This window comes from Camellia sinensis, chromosome 5 (genome assembly GCF_055761805.1).
Source record: "Camellia sinensis isolate YWXY chromosome 5, ASM5576180v1, whole genome shotgun sequence".
Taxonomy (NCBI): domain Eukaryota; kingdom Viridiplantae; phylum Streptophyta; class Magnoliopsida; order Ericales; family Theaceae; genus Camellia; species Camellia sinensis.
In genome coordinates this window covers 61,079,166-61,088,729 of record NC_138965.1, presented here as the reverse complement: position 1 = coordinate 61,088,729, position 9,564 = coordinate 61,079,166, and the positions used below count along the sequence as shown (strand labels likewise).

General features: G+C 31.8%; 1 long non-coding RNA gene across 1 annotated transcript; it reads left to right on the top strand.

Annotated features, from left to right (window-relative positions):
* Positions 1–8,333: 8,333 nt before the first annotated feature.
* LOC145790655 (uncharacterized) lies at positions 8,334–9,282 on the top strand. The gene is made up of 2 exons (XR_014329553.1): positions 8,334–8,585; positions 8,686–9,282. It is a non-coding gene; the product is annotated as an uncharacterized LOC145790655 (long non-coding RNA).
* Positions 9,283–9,564: the final 282 nt, after the last annotated feature.

The window sequence follows — 9,564 nt, the reverse complement described above, 5'->3', positions numbered from 1 at the left end:
TTCAGAGCTTTTACCAGTTGGAAATGCAGTTCCACTGTAAAATTCGAAGTATGTTCAGGATATTAGAAGGACCATTTTATAATGAAGAATAAAGCCTATTCGAATTTTGGGAGGGGAGGCAACCCAATCTTAGGGTTTTTTTTTTTTTTTTTGAACATCTAAGAAGAACGCTCCGTAGGGATATCATAGCATCTATAATCAGTTGCCAGTTAGGTTTAATCCAATCCAAGGGACTCACCATTGGGACAAGGGAATGCACCAACTCCTAGCCTAAGAGGCAGAATTACCATTAGAGTACAATACAGCTAGCTTCAACCAACCAATTAAGGAAAACGCTAGTTGTGTCCCTAGGAGTCGAGCTCCGATCACCTGCGGAAGGAAGGCACCTTTTCAAGTTGCTATCACACTCGATGGAGCCAATCTTAGTTTGAACCATAATAATTGTTTGTTATTCTTGATATTCCAGTTCTTCTTTATATATTTAAAAATTTAAAGATTCTTTTGTGGTACAAAACTTGAGGCTTTTCCCATATTAAGCCAATTTATCATCTTAATTCCCAAACTAGACCTAGTTTGGACGGAATTTCCAAATTAGGCTAAAATGTTATTACAAATCACGCTTTCACTGTTTGGGGCCGAAAATTTGATGAACAGTGAAAGCTCTATTAGAAACGCGTGGTTACAAACCACGCTTTTAACATAAATTTTTTTCTGAAGAAAACGTGGTTCTAAATCACGCTTTCACTGTGCATGTCGTTTGATTTGTTTTTTGAAGAAAGCGTGATTTAGAACCACGCTTTCACTATGCATGTTCATTTTCTGAAAAAAAACGTGATTGTGAATCACGCTTTCACTGTTGATTAATAAAAGCGTGGATTGAAACCACGGTTTTACAATTTATATATAACTCCAAGCGCCCTCATTTGCAATCACGTTTTTACACTTACGTTTTTTTCTCCTCTCTCTCAGACTCTCGCTCTCGCTCTCGCTCTCGCTCTCGCTTTCCCCTCTGCTTGCTCGAGCTCTCCCTCTGCTATCAGATTCTCACTCTCGCTCTCGCTCTTCCTCTGCTCTCAGACTCTCTCCCTGCTCTCATTCTCTGTCTCTGCTCTCTCTCTCTCTCTGTGGTATGGCATCTATCTCTCTCTGTCTCATTTGAATCTGATGTATTTATTGTTATGCAGAAATTGTGAATGTGTGGTTTTGAATTGGTAATTACGGTTTGGAATTAGGGTTATGCAAAAATTAGGGTTTGGTAATTAGGGTTTTGAATTGGTAATTATTGTGTTATGCAGAAATTCCAAATTAGGGTTTGGAATTAGGGTTTTCAATTTGTTGAAATTAGGGTTTGGAATTAGGGTTTTCAATTTGTTGAAATTATTCTATATTTTTTGAAATTAGGGTTTGGGATTTTGAATTGTAAATAAACCAACCTATATTTGTTGAATTAGAAATTTTAATTTTTGCTTGTAAATAAAAGGAATTTTTTTAATTAAGAATAAAATTATGCGAATTGAAATTCATATAATTGAGAATTGTTAATGTCATATTATGAAATTCGTATAATTGAGAATTGAGAATTGAAATTCATATTATGAAATTCATGAATTGAGAATTAAGGTAGACTGGCAATTTCAATTCGAGGTCTACATGCTTACATATATGATCATTTTGTTTCAGAAAATAAGACTGTAAACTGTATGATTGAATTCAAAATCTGAAAATTGAAATGAATCTGAAAAATTCAAAATTTGGGAGTTTTGAAAAAAAAAAAAAAATGTTGTTCTCATAAAGTCAATTTAAAAAAAAAATTATGTTCTCTTAAAGCCAATTTTAAAGTCAATTTTATTCAGTATTTCACCTTTATTCAGTGTTTAGAAATTGGATTAAAATCAAGACTAAAATAGTCAATTTATTATTCTCAAACTAATTAAGGGATTAGTGTGAGTGATATATTCCATTTTGAATGAATTATTTTGCCTTTGATTTTGGTCTAATCTCTTAATAGATATTATCTATTGCACTTAATTCATGCATTGTGTAAAATTAAAGGATAAAAGTTGATGCAATTAGAGCTTCAAGAATCAAATTGATTTGAGACAATAAGCAAATTGCACGACTATCAAATTGATTTGGCTTTTATTACAAATGAAAATCATCTACATTTTTTTAGGGGAAAGATCCGCATCAAAAAATTTATACAAATTTTGTCAGTATATATTGCTGCTCTATTAATTTTTTGTTTTAAAATTTAATCTTCAATATCAAATTTTCTTTTTGTCTTTCTTAAATTTGAAGAAAGAAGTCCTAATAATTGGGTTAATTACTTAAAAGTCCTATTGGTAATGTTCATGTTTCATTAAATTCTCTTTCTTTTTTGTTAACCCATAAAATCTTATTTTCAAAATATTTATTCATGTAAAACTGTTTTACCTTTATTAAAAGAAGAAGGAATTGTATCAATTCCTTGAGTGTTAGTAGAAAATTATTAGGTGTTACAAGTGCACTACATGACAATGTTATTCACTAATCACCAAGTATTATACCTTATGCCCTACTACAAAATTGTAGGCCCCACCCTCCCCATCAATCATAAATATTTTGAAAATCACCTAACCATGCCTCAAAAGTACTAGATATTTTCTCTTATTCAAATAGTATTGCTGATGTGGAATTTTACTTTTGTTTTTCATTTTGTTTTTTTTCAAAACTTACAAATTTCATAATTTTTATTATACACAATTATTTTTAATAAAATATATATTTTTCGAGTCTACACAATAAGATTTATCAAACATGACCAATATTGAATATAAAATTTAATAAAAATAAAATATTATTTTTTTAGTTATGCAAAACTAACAATTTCTTAGTTTGCGAGATTATCTTACAAAACTGAGAAAATTATCTAATTATCTAATAAAAAACCCAAAATATGAGACATAAACACTCAGACAAGACTTCTCTTTATAATAGTACTACATATATATATACATCTTTATTCAGTATTTCACTTGGTAATATGAAGGTGAGGTTGTATACTTGAATCTGTCGTCTATTATACTATATGAGAAATGGTATTTGTCACCTGATTTATTTCACTATACTATTTTACCCTCTAGGTGTATTTATTCAATTCAAGACATTGTGCATATTTAATAAAGGGCAAATGCCACTTCAATGTACATGTGCAAACTACCCATATAATTTGGAAATAACTATAATGTTCTTGTAGTTTGTGGACTAAATGAAGTATACCGTCAGACGTTCAATCTAAGTTAACATCAAGTGTGAAACATGTGCTAGGTCATAAGGGGGTTATGTTTTTATTTTCAAATATCAGAGGTAAATCACACATGGAGTAAAGCAAAAGGGGTGAAAGTCAATTTTATCTTTCAAAAAAATGACAAATATGAATTTCATAATCTGAATTTCAATTAAAAATACTAAGTGTATGGAAAAATTAACGTTTTTTCCTACGTTAAATTTCATGAAACTAATCTCTACTAAATGAAATTATTAAAAAAAAAATTATTTAATTTTGACTCTATTTTATTCAAAAAAAATTTTTTTTTATTGACTTCAAAATAATAAATGAAAAGATCATGTTTTCTCAAATAAATGACAAAATGGCTATATTAACGTGAAAATACTATTTTACGTATTTTCTTTATTTAATTGTATAGGTTATATAAGAGATTTAAACATTTCTGACATCCTTTAATGAAAATAATATTAAAATTTGTAACTAATTATCTATTAAATGGGTTATCTGTGTCAATTTCATATTATGCAAGTTTGACATGACCCTATTTATTTATCATGTTATTATATAGTGTCATATTTGTGTTTGTGTTGAAAATGTTCAACCCTAACCCCTAATTTCATGTACGATTCATGTTGTGTTACAAATTTCCACCTGTAATAGAATCAAAGTCGGTTCAAGTAGAGTGCCTTTGGCATATTATGTGATCAATGATGCTAACAAAATTGACGTTGTTAATTGATAAAACAATTGTAAGACCAGTGATACTTTGCAGTTCACATAATATTGGACAATTAAGAAACAACAAACTCATGAAATGAGTGTAGTTAAGATGAGGATACTTAGGTGGGTGTTTGGTAAGTTTTGGACAGAGAGAAATAGAAATGAATATACATTAAATGGTACGAGTAGCACCAATTGAAAATATGTTCAGAGAGAACAAACTAAGATGGTTTGGTATGTACAATGTAGAGTAGCAAATGAAATGATAGAGAAGAATGTGATAAGATCACCGTAAAAGGAAATGTTAGGGGAAGACGTAAATTGACTTGGGATGTGGTAAGTAAAAAAATTAAATGAATTTATTTAATTTAACCAAGCATATAGCTTTTAATAGTACGAAATGACGAAATTATTATTCACGTATCGTAGCCCACTTGATTGGCACATAAAGCTTTGTTTGGTTTAGTTTCGTTTGGTTTATTTCACCGTATTTGGGGTGAGGCACCCAAAATATTATAAAAAATTCTTAAGATTTATTTTCATTTGGGTTTCGCTAAAGGTTTCCACTTAGACCGGATTGTACTCTGCCTCTCCAAGCCAACCAACAAAAAAAACCGATTTTTGGGAGGTGCCACATTCTTCCACAACCATTTGCAAAATCAAAGCAAACAATTTTTTTTTTTGTCAAATTTATTTATATTTTGACAAAAAAATCAAAAAAAAGTTTAAAAAATCAAACCAAACCGCTATATCATATATTATTTTTAATATAAATTCAATGAAATTAATAATTTTTATAAAAAATATTAACTTTGATACTAGAATAATTTGAAGATATTTCATCATAAGATACTAACATTTAATTTTATATTCTTGTAATAGAAATTTTAAAAAATTTAATGAGCTTAATTTGTAATACATATAATAGCATTATAGTAGAAATTAAAATTTCGTCACAAAACTTAACAAATTGAGAAAAAAAAATTTCAATGGGTATTGAACGAGCCAAAATAAGCTTTTTGTTTGAATTTCATAACAAAGCCTCTATAACCTCTAAAAAGTGGACGAGGGTTACTATTTCACATAGGAAATAACTTTGTCATTAAGGTCCGTAATGACACAAGCTTGAGCAAATCAAATTAACTTATCTTTAATTGTCCATAAATCTAAAGAATTTGATCAGTAGTTTTAAAAAATGAAGAACAATGTTTGAAACTTCTATTTTATATTGTCCAAATCAATCGAGTTCTTTTAACTCAATCAGAAAAATAATAATTTCATACAAAACTTACACTATAATTTAAGATGTTTGTATGACTTGTCCAATTTTGTCCAATCTCACTGAATAAGAAAAATATTTGATTGGGTGGTGATTTTTTAAATGTGTGATATATCTGTCTACTTTATCAAAATACTAAAAAATAGATCAAGATTTATGAAAACAAAACAAAATAAGTGTTTTTAAAATTATACTGAATTCTGGTATTTTTTGAATCAGTCTGAATAAGTGTTTTGAATTAAGACAAGAGAGCAATGACAACAAACAATATCTACTTATATCTATGACATTTTTTTCTATATTATCTATGATATACTAGTTACAAAAAATATATATATATATATATATTTATTTTTCTTCAAATCAATCGTAAAAATTTATGTGAAATATTTTTATAAAAATTTTCAATGTTATAATTAATAAGTGTCCCATCTAATTTAATTCCTTGGCTCTGTCACTGACCATGACATTCAAAATTAGTGGTGACACTAGAAATTTTGTTAAGTGTTGTGAATGAAATTTATATTTTATAAATTTCATTTTAGGGATGGGTTGTTAACACAAAAAACTTGTTTGGAATTCTACTTGTAAAAACCAAATCAACACTGAAATGTTATCAAAACAAAGAAGAAGAAACATGAAAAAAGAAAAATTTACATTTACCGTGCACAAGAGAATTATGTTAATTGTAATAAATAATGGAAAAAGCTGAACACAGGAGTTCCATACACAGTTATGTCCAAACAAACCAACATTCTTTATGTGTTGTAAGCTTTTTTCTTAAAAAGCTAAAAAATCCAAAACATAAGGTTTATTTTAACTCGTATTATAATTAGAAATTGAATAATGATTGTTGGATTACAATTACTGATTACTTAGACAAAGTTATTGCCTCACAATTAATTCGAATTAAATGATTTAAAGTTCATATAATTATTTTAGAAGTAGAATTCGATATATGTATATTGTTGATATTTTAATGTTTATTGTTTCATTGAAGCAAGTATATGGCAACTGTTCCAATTATCTTCTATTAGGGGGGAAATATAATTCGGGATCCCGATGAAGGTGTGTCATATGATGCTGAGCCGAAAGGGATATATGGGGTGCAACTTGGCATCACACTTAGCAATTTGGAGGAGATGTTTATGTCGAAGGTGGCAAGTTACGGGGAAATAGTTCGATTGATCTTCAAATGTAGATATCCTTATCTCCAGTGGCAAGCAACCAGCAAATACAAAATATTACCGATCAATGACGATGAGGCGTTGAACACCGTATTAAGTATCGGTGGAAGTTTCCAACCACCAAATTGTTTGCAAGTGTACATTGATAAAGAGGTTTTACACAATCTCCTGAATATGACACAGATGGATTCTCATCCGTTCACTACATTGCTGACACGTGGGATTGACACGACAGTGTTTCAGTCTCCTATGTATGAATCAAATGAATGTTATGCAGCGGGCTACACACAACAGACATTTCATGGCCATGGTGGAGAATCAAGTTCACGTGGTAGATATGAGACTGAATTTCACAATTACACCGAAGATGTGCCCACCTACAGCCATCATACCACTCCAGTTGAAGTTGCTGGTAATATGGCTGAAACGGTTAATTCTGTGCAGTTTGCTGACAGTGACATGTACGGTCCTGATGTCGCCCTAGACAATGATGAGAATGAAATGTGTGATGAAGAAAATTTATTGGGCGGATCAGATGATGATGATGAAGAAGATGATGTCGACGCTCCCGTTGATATTCAGAATGCCCCCATTCCACCTAGACCTGAAATCCCTTTCTATGAAAATATTCACATGGGTGGTGATTTTGACATTAGTAACCGCGATGTCGTTCCCCGTAACCGAATATGGAATGCTAAAAATCCAGAGTTGGACAAAGGGATGGTTTTCGTTGATAAGAAGTAACTCGTACATGCTGTGAAATTGTACCATGCAACAAATAATCGAGAGTATAAAGTCGTAACCTCCAAGCGAGACGTTTGGGTGTGTGCTTGTAAGCACGATTGCAGATGGTGGTTGCGTGCATCTCTTAGTAGGATACATGGTCTTTTTGAAATAAAGCAGTATAGGGGTCCTCACCATTGTTTATATCCACGACTGAACAGGGACCACACTAATATTAGCTCCAGTTACATTGCTTCTCATCTTTTGGGACAAGTTGCGGTGAGTATACAAAATAAATGTTTACATATATATACATATTTGTTTGTTTATAGTGTTCACACCAAAATAATCTGACTCATAGGTATTGTCGTATGCAGAATGAACCCGATATGCCAATTAAGAATGTCATCGAAGATATCAAAAAGACCATGAACTATAGTATATCATACAAGAAGGCATGGCATGCAAGGGCAAAGGCAATTAGAATGGTATTCGGGGATTAGGATGAATCATATAGGATGTTGCCTAAATTCATGCATGCATTACAAACATCTAATCCTGGCACCATCGTGCAATGGAAGCATAGATATACCGGAGGTACAACCATTATGCCTGTCTTCCACTTTGTTTTCTGGTCTTTCAAACCTGTTATCGATGGATTCCGACATTGTAGGCCTGTTATAACCATAGATGGTACATTCTTATATGGGAAATACACTGGTGTGTTGCTTGTAGCAACGCTTGTCATTGCTAATGGCAAAGTATTACCGCTTGCATTCGCTGTTGTCGATAGGGAGAGTTTGGAGTCCTGGTCATTCTTCATTTCAAATATCAAGGAACATATTGTCATGGACCGACAGGGAGTGACTTTCATATTTGATCGAGCTGATAGTATTTTAGCTGCTGTGAGGCGGCATTGGCTGAATCCCTCGCTCCAATTTGTTGGATATCATCGGCACTGCCTTCGACATGTTTGTAGTAGCTTTAACACTAGGTTCAAAAATAAGAAGCTGCAACAACTTCTATGGAAAGCAAGGAGTGCTCATCAATGATGAAAGTGTAATGGTTACTTACAACAGATACATGCTATTGACCAAGATGCCATCAATTAGGTTCACAAGATGAATCCTATGGAGTGAGCCCTTTCGTATGACGGTGGATATTGGTGGGGGGTATTGACCAGCAATGATGCAGAGTGCTTCAATAGCATCTTAAAAGGTGCAAGGAACTTACCTATCTCAGCTATGGTTGAATTTACATTTCGGCGGCTCGTAAAATATTTTGACGAGATGGTAGCCCAAGCTGAAATAGATGTACGAAATGAGTTCCAATACCCTAGAGAGATGCAAAAAACTATTGAGGATGGCATCGCAAGGGCAAATACTTTCAAGTTGATATCGTATGACAGGTTAGTTTGTAATATAAACTAAATTGTTGTTATTATGTTGTGAAGTTAAGTACACCTAAAAACATGAACTTGATTAGTTTATATTACAATTTTCTGATAGGCCACGCCACATATTTGAGGTGCAAACATCTTTTCGCCATGGACGAGGTCGCAATATACAAATTGTGCAGATGAATCAACCCACGTGCAGTTGTGGGAAATATGAGATACGACACTATCCATGTTCCCATATGCTCGCTGTAATGTCCGAATGCGGTGACAATCCATTCGAGTACGTTGATCTAGTATATAGGCTTCCTGTATACATGAGGGTTTGGGAAACTAAATTCAATCCAATACCGCATCAAGATTATTGGGATGATCCGCAGTGGACCTTAATGCCTAATGTACTTCGTCTGCGAGAAGTAAAACGGGGTCGTACATCTATGTCTCGTATTCCGAATGAGATGGATATATCAGATAGGCGTTTGACCGCTCGTTGCAGTGAGTGCCAGCAGACAGGTCATGACAGGCGAACATGGCCGGCGTGACTTGGTCGATGAAGACTATGTAATACTTACATATTGTAATAGATCATTTTTTAATTCTTTATTTGTAATAGATCATTTAATTCTTTATTTTGTAATTCATTATTTGTAAATGGAGTCGTACATTTAAATAGATCATTTTTTATTTGTAATAGATCATTTCTATTTTTTAATTCTTTATATATTGTAATTGTTTGATTTCCTTGACAAAATTTACAATTAACACACTAAACAAATAAATTAAACTAAATGACAATGTAAAAACATTTAACTATACCATATAGGCCTATGTTTTTTATTCTCTACTTGATTGAAAATGTCTATTACAAAATTTTAGTGAAAATCACATAGTTCTTCTATCATTTTAAGATTTTAATATTTCGACTACTGCAAGCATTTTTTACATTTGCAATTTATGAATCAAATCTACGTAATTTACAAATTTTATACTT